This window comes from Microtus ochrogaster, linkage group LG4 (assembly GCF_000317375.1).
Source record: "Microtus ochrogaster isolate Prairie Vole_2 linkage group LG4, MicOch1.0, whole genome shotgun sequence".
NCBI lineage: Eukaryota > Metazoa > Chordata > Mammalia > Rodentia > Cricetidae > Microtus > Microtus ochrogaster.
Genome location: NC_022030.1, coordinates 14646309 through 14654518, shown reverse-complemented (window position 1 = coordinate 14654518; position 8210 = coordinate 14646309).

The following is an 8210-nucleotide window of genomic DNA, read 5'->3' as shown; positions in this document are numbered from 1 at the left end:
GAACAATCTGGGGAGTGGGCAACCAGATATGTTTGGGACTTCTTGACTTCTATTAACCGCTGTCCTGCAGACCCAGGAAAGGGGCAGACCTCTATAGGACACACAGGATATTTTTGATAGAACACTGCAGGAGAGCAGCCTTGGGCAGCTTTGACAGGCTGCCTAACATACATTTTTATTCTGTCTTTATTGGACAGGCACTGTTTCTACCAAAAGCATGTCTGGAGTCCTGCTGCCAAACACAGAGGCAACTACAGAAAAGGTACAATCTGCTTTCTACTAACAGAAAAGTGTTCATTGTCCCCGACCGGACCTGAAGGGCCAGGCTGTCAGCAAAGGAGAGACAGACATCTCTGCAACCGAGCTTCAGGATTGTACAGAGCATCACAGTCCCCCAGGACACCATGACCAGCTGCTCTACTGTGTATTCTTTAGCCTGCACACAAACAGCCAAGGTTTTCTTCAAGGTCTCTTCTAAATATGAATGACACCAGAGAAGCCAGGAGCCAGTTCTGATTCATTGCTGCTGAAACCTGCCTCTTTACAGATGTTATTTCATGCCCTGACCAATATTAGGTGCACAATAAATATTTAAATGGCTCTGGGACAATGAAATGGCTAATTAACTTATGGACATATGACTAAACCAATAGCTGGCACATGGCTAGTGTCAATAAATTATTTCTGAGTGAGCAAATTGGCGGCAAAGTCAGGCTCAAACAAATGTTACACAGCAAATGAAGGTACGATGGTCTCTCCCATCTCAGCTCCTGCATGGCTTAGCAATCACTCTGGACAGTCTTCCTGTGCTGTGTTCCCTTAGGACAGCTGTTCTCAATGACCAGCAGCATCACCTAGAAATGTTCATCTCAGCCCTACTTCAGTCTATTGAATTAGAAACTTAGAGAGGGATCAGCATCCTGTGCTGTGATAATCCCTCCTCCTGTGTACCTAGGGACTCTGCATTCTTTCACAGGTAGGCTCCTTTTTTGGGAGCTTTGCTTTCTTTCTATCATCTATTATTTGATGAGTTTCAGCAGAAGATTTTAGTTGATTAGGTTTTTTATTATTGCAGTGATGTTTTAATGTTTAGTAGGGGATTAAAGAAAAGCAACATTTACGTTCAACACTCAGGTCCAGCTGCAAAAATAAATAAGTATCAAATAAGTTGCTTCTAGGAGTGTGATCCTTTTCTAACCAAACAGTTTCAGTGGCCTGCCTTACACAAAGAGAGAGATCGGAAGAGAAATGGGTTGTTTATTAGCTATTCAGTGTTTAGAATCTACATAGATCTCAAAGAAAAAAGTGAGGTGCTGGGTCAAAATTCAACCCTCAGATATGTGGAGTTGCTTTTCATCATGAGAATATTATAAGTAGGAAGATACTATATGGAAATATGCATTATGAAGGTTTCTTCAAACTTTGAAACCTCTTGCTCTACAGGCATGTGTTCTGTGATGCATCAGATGAAGTCAAACAGCTGTTCTCTTTCTAAATTACCACTGACCCTCTCCAGTGTATCAGAACAAACTCTACCCTTTGTAGGCATTTGTGTTAATAATCCACGCTTTACCTGGATTCAACTCCACCACTTCAGGAGGTAATGGTGTCCAGTAATGACCCAGGCAAGGAAACCAATGTTGGTGAACCATCCTGCCTCCATCTTAGGTTTGAAAGTTATCTTATAATGAAGACAAGCAAGGCTCATTCATGTTTATGATTAAACTTCTGTTTCTCAAAGATTGCACTATTCCCCACCTGTAATCTTAATTACAAATGGTTCCGTACTGACTGTTCCAGGAAAGGCAATCATGTCTTTGTTTTGAAAGTTGTTTATGACCATTTTGCAACCATACCTTTGTTTCAAAAGGTTATATGACCACCTATGACTACCTTGTAATACTACCTGTTGTCATGACTACCTTGTCATGCCCACTTGTAACCTATGTCTTTGTTTTAGGTGGTCACTATGACTAATTTGTTATGCTTGTGTTATACTCTTGTAATGTCACCTATTTTGCCTGCCAAATCCCCATTTGGAAACCTCCTACGCCTGAGCTATGAAAACCTTATCTCTTATCTTCATTAGGTCCAGTGCTAATCTCTTGAATTCTGCTTTTAGAGAGAGACAGCCCCACCCCATGTACAAGAATAAAAAAGCTTTCTTTAATTGACTGCTTGCTTGAATTAATCAGGCCATGGTGATTTAGGTCAGTGGTCAGTCTTCTCTCATCTTTGGGATTAAATTAATATATCTTACATTGTCCATTTCTCACTTAAGTGACTAAAAACTGTGAACATTTTAAGGTAGGCATGGTGTTAAACACATGTAATCCCAGAACTTGGGAGGGTGGGACAGGAGAATGAGAATTTGAGGCCAGTGTGAGCTTCATAGTAATTCTTTGTCTCCAACAAAACAAAACACCAAAAAATAAAAATGAAACAAATACTCCCCCAAAAGCAATAAGTATGACCTCACTATGGGTGTGAGTTCATCTGGAGATGGGGGTTTCGTAACGGTAAAAAATTTGATGAGTTTTTCCTTTCTGTTCAGCCAGGTCTGAAGGATTGATTCCATTCCTTGGAAAGTCCTTGACATACTGACTTCTTTTCCAGAAGATTCTCTTTGATATGCTAATGTACTTTGTCAAGTTACAATATCTTTCTCCAAAAACTTAAATAACTATTTTATTGGAAACATTTTTCATGTTTAAAACTGAATCACAGCGTTCACTTCATTTTATATTCATTTGATTATGAGAGTGGCCATTTTTAACCAAGCATACAATAAGACAAAATGAATTATAGCTGGTCTATTTAATAGTATTTCCCCCATGTACATATCAGAAATATTATACTGTTTATACTATTATTGTAATATTTAATACATTGATAGCTAATCTTATAAATTCATGTTACCCATCCCTATCACTAATAGCTTACCTTATAAAATATTTCTTCAAATCTCTAAGCAAATGAATCAAACAAACCAATCTAGCACCTGCCTTTTTCCCACTGATTTTTTCAGGCACCTGTGTATTGCTCTATGTTTATTTCATTAGAGATATAAATGAAGTTTGTAAATCTCAATAGGCACTCTAAAATAGAGGTTGAAGAATTGTTCTTGTTCACTATGGACAAGGAAGGCTGAAGGGTATCATGTCTCTATCCTAATGCCAACTTTTTTATTTATTTATTTGGGTGTTTATATGTGCATACCCCACCAGTGTGCAGTGTGTGTGTGTGTGTGTGTGTGTGTGTGTGTGTGTGTGTGTGTGTTTGGGCCACAGCATATATAGAGAGGTCAAGGAATGACTCTGTGGAGACATTTCTCACCCTTCACCTTTGCATGGGTCCTAGGGATTAAACCTAGGTTGCCAGGCTTCTTTATGCATTGAGACATCTCACTGCTGATTTTTATAGTTCCATGCTAAGGTTATTACTGTCTTTTCCCACTGTGCTGCCCCTTTAAATAATACAAAAGAGTGTTGCTGCGCAGGAAGGGAACAGAGATCTAAAACAGCCCCCACCCCTAGTCACCACTGTCCACCTTAGCAGGAACTTACTATTTCACTGACTTCATCAACAGCTGCTCTGAAAATCTCTCGTGTGTGAAGGCAACAGCTGCACATCGCTTTATTTACTCATTTTAGAAACTTCTAGACATCTTAACTGTACTCACATCACACTGTCCAGCTTTTCAGCAAAGAGTACCAAATGACTCAGCACTTTGAGATTCATGGAAACCTCACCACAAAATCCTTGTCTTGTTTTCTGAGAAGGCCGGTGGCATCCAGTGGAGCATGGGTTGTGTGGTGGAGCTGGTGCCAGGCTGTGGTGGAGCAGGGTACCCTAGGGTAAGTGTAGGTGTGGAGCTGCAAGCCCGACCCCGGACAGCTGCTCCTGCTAGCTGGAGACACAGGTCTCCAGCTCTGCTTCCAGTTTGCCATTTTGCCATTCTCTAGCGGTGCTGGGAACATGGCTTCTTCCCCAGCCCACTGAGCCCTGCCAGCCTGTAAGGTACTGACAGGCTAGAGTCGGCCAATCAGAAAAGGGCAGATCCTGCAAACCACGCCCCCACACCCTTTCCTGATAAATGCTTAGCTTGCCCTGATGTGTCCAAAGGAGCCACAGCCAATCAAATTTAAACTAATTTAACTGTTGCTTGTTTAGCCAATTATGTTTGCTGGAGATGACCTAACTGTCCCTGGAATTCCCCAAGCAGTGTATAAAAGGAACCTGAGAGCTTCTCTCCAGGGTCTTCACCATTTTGCTGTGTGGCTGAACGCTGCATGCAGGAATTTTTCTATCGAGACATAAACAGGCTCTTGTTTCTGCATACTTGAGGGGTGGTCTTTTCTAGGATGATTCATGGACCCTAAAACCCTGATATGATTCTTTTGTTTTATTGCTTTGTTTTTCGAGACAGGGTTTCTCTGCAGTTTTGGAGCCTGTCTTGGAACTAGTGCTTGTAGAACAGGTTGGCCTGCGAACTCACGGAGATCCACCTGCCTCTGCCTCCCAAAGTGCTAGGATTAAAGGCATGTGCCGCCACCACCACCCGGCCCAAAATCTTCAAATGGTGTAAATACCTTGAAAATCCTAACTTGTGAATTCAGTGTGGCGTTTGTCCAAGTACTGTGATGTTTGGAAACATCACAGAGAGACTTTGGGTCTAGTCCCGAGTCACATGGGAAACAGGTCTTCCACACTGTTCTTTCCGTGGAGTTCAGAGTCCAGGAAACAGTTTCAAGGCAATAGCCTACGTTGTGACTGCGTGAAGTCCTGGGCAAGTAGCACACGTACTTGAGAGAATTTAGCCAGGCTTGGGCACTGAAGATGCTTGCTCTTGAGAGTGAGTATTAAACTGAGTCCCAAAAGACATAACCTAAATATGTGGTCACCAAAAGATCTTGATTACTAAGGTATTAATTGAAGGAATGAAATCTCTAAAAAAGAAAAAAGAGGTAAATGTTACCTTTTTCCAGTTTGGTTTGGTTTAGTGTGTAATATGGTAAAAATTCACAGATGTTTATATAGGAAAAGAAAAAGGAAGTTCAGTGTGTTAAGAATCGACAGGCCAGCCTCTGTTTAAGCTTCGTAGCAGAAGGTACCCTGTTGTACTGATGGTTATCTCTTGTTTTGTCTTAGATTCTTTACTGAAATGGAGACTGACCAGGACATGGGATCATTCTTTAGACTTCAGGTCCAAGTTTTCCTTTGCCTCTTAAGTGTTATGAAATTAGGTTTGGGAACTCACACACTGCTTAGCAATACCTTTTTCTTTCATTCACCCTTGAATTATTTGCTTTAGTTTTATTGGAATATTTTTTTTCCTCTCACATATTATTTTTTTCCTTACAATGGAGAAAAAAAATATTACCAAATGACAGGGCTCTGGAACTTCCTGGATAGGTTAGATAGATCGTATCATATCTGTTTGGAGAGTACAAATGATAACTCCATTAATATAAATTAGTGTGTGCGTGTTTTTCTCTTGTGTCACATATGATAAATCAGCTGCTGGCCAGTGTCAGGGATGGGAACAGTAAAACGCCTCCTCTCTCTGTGCAACAATAAAGGAGTTAATAAGATAAGTAAAGGAAGTACTTGAGAATGGAAAGAAAAAAAACTCAGTGTTTCTGGGAGATACAGCAAGGGGTGAGCAAAGAAGACAAGGGTTTTGTCACATGATGCCAGCTTACCTTGGAAACTATACAATGTAGCAAATAAAGCCTGGGTTGGGGACAGGAGGGCTCACAAACCTGCTGAAAGCCAAAGGAATTCAATAATGTGTTTTTTCAGGTAGTCTTATAATTACCATCCATATCCAGCAAGCAAAAGAAAAGAAGGGAAGGGGTGTAAAGGGCCGAGGAGAGGAAATTGGGAGGAGAGACCCATATTTCCTTTCTTGTAGGAGTTCATATACCCCAAGGTTCTGTTTAATAGAGTAAATTGACTCAACATTTTGCTTCAGTGCAGAAATCACAGGCAGCCCCAACGTAACTGGAAGCCATTGTGTAAATATGGAGTCAAAATGGCAGAAGTCAGAGATGACTTGATTTCCTGAGGGAGTGTGTAGACCTGGTAAGGTTTGTGCTCTCCCAGTTTGTCTTCCTTCACATTCGTGGACTAGGATTGCTGTGCTGCTAAAGTGTTTCTCGGGTCACCATTTTCCTTTCCCTGTCGTCTTGGCTCTCTTCACCTTGTCTTGAATCTCTCCATCAGGCAGGCAAACAAATGATCCTAATTCCAGATTTAGATGTCAGAAGACCTTCCTGTAAAAAGGATTTCTTAATTATCACAGAGGCTAATGAAACCTAGAACCCCAACATCTCAAGCTGACCTGGGCTGGTTGTACTCCACGGAGCCCCTGGAGTCGCCATGTCCCACTGCTGAAGCACCTTCTCTGTTTCTTCCGGAATTCTATTTCAGCTGTAAGACGCTCTCCATCTCAGACACGTCACCTCCACTTTGACATCTTCTATTTTTAAAGTTTGAATTCATGTTGCGCAGGAACTCTAATGAAGCAATTAATCTCAAGTAAATGCTAAATAGGACTCAAAGAAATGAAAAGAGACAATTTGAAAATGCCAAGATAATTCCTTATCTGGCACTCACTCCAGAAAAGTTTCAGATGAGCATGTGTATTTTTATCAAGCCACTGGGGCACTCAGCAGGAAAGCCCACTTCTTCAGGATCCCACCTACCTTCTGGAGATGTTGGTTCAATAGCCTTCAAATGTTCCTAGCTTTTCTGTAGTTCTGTAGAAGACCAGAAGTGGAAAACTGGCCATTCATCCAAGACCCATAAATGATGGTGAAGGTCTCCATCAGTTTGGCAAAAACTGTGTGGTTAAATTTTCATTTCTGAGTTCACCTCCTCTTTTATTTTCTTTTTCTTTTAGGCTTTTATCCCCTTAACTTTTTCTATAACAAATGAATTCAATTGAATCATTTGCTTCTAATGGTTTAAATGTTGTTCTGTCACATGAGATAAATGTGTTAATCTAATCCAATAGAATGGAGGCACAACTTGCTCGATAAATTTAAATTTTAATTAAGTACAATTTAAAATTCAGGGGGAGGCAGAAAGATGGTTTGGCAGGTAAAGACACTTGCTGCCATGCCTGGGAATCTGAGTTTCATTTCTAGTGGAGGGAGCCTACTCCCTCACATTGTCCTCTGACCTCCACACATGTGCCTTGGTATGTGTACAAAACACACACACACAAATAAGTAAATAAATGCAATGTAATTTAAAAACTTTATTTTTGAAAATTTAGTACATGTATATAAGGAGAAATAATCATATCTGCCACCATTTCTTCCCTCTAAATTCCCCAGGTTCCTCTAATGTGCTCCTACTAACTTCATGTGCTTTCTTTTTCTTTATGTAACCCACTAAATTTAGTTACTGCTGTCTGTGCGTGCATGGGTGTGGACCATTCACTGGAGTATGGGAAGTCTAGCTCAGGGATGAATGATTCCCTTTCCCCCAGCATGGTTCATTGATGATACCTCTTTAGTACAGGGGTGAGGCTTAGAGACTGTCTATCCCATCTTAGTTGGAAGTTTGGCTGGCTTCATCTTGTACGGATCCCGTGTGGGTCACCACAGTAGCTGTGAGTTAAGTACCATGCCATCCATTTCCAGAAGACAGAATTTCAGAGTACTCCTCCAAATCATCTGCCTCTTACCTTCTTCCCACTGCTTCTTGTGCAGTGGTGCCTGAGTCTTGGTGGTTGTGGAGATAATACAGGCATCCCAGTTAGGGCTGAACTGAAAGCAACCAGAGTCTATAGGTATAAGCACACATAATTAAAAGGCAAATTAACCATTTGAGTCAAACGACCTTTTCACAGAGGTCACCTAAGAAGATTGGAAAACACCAAGTTTTATATTATGATTCATAGCAGTAGCAAAATTATAGTTGTTAAGTAGCAGCAAAATCATTTTATGGTCAGTGGTCACCACAACATCAGGAATCATACTAAAGTGTATGTGTATGTGTGTGTGTGTGTGTGTGTGTATGTGATTTCCCAATAACAGTGAAAATAAGACCCTTCTACAACTTCCCACTTTGTCTCTCTCCTCACAACCTCTTTTTCTAATCACTCTGTGGTGTTTAATATTTCAACAGCTCTCTCAACTGTTTACATCAAGGGGGAATGGTCCACATATATAAAACTGTAAATACCAGGCTGCCAT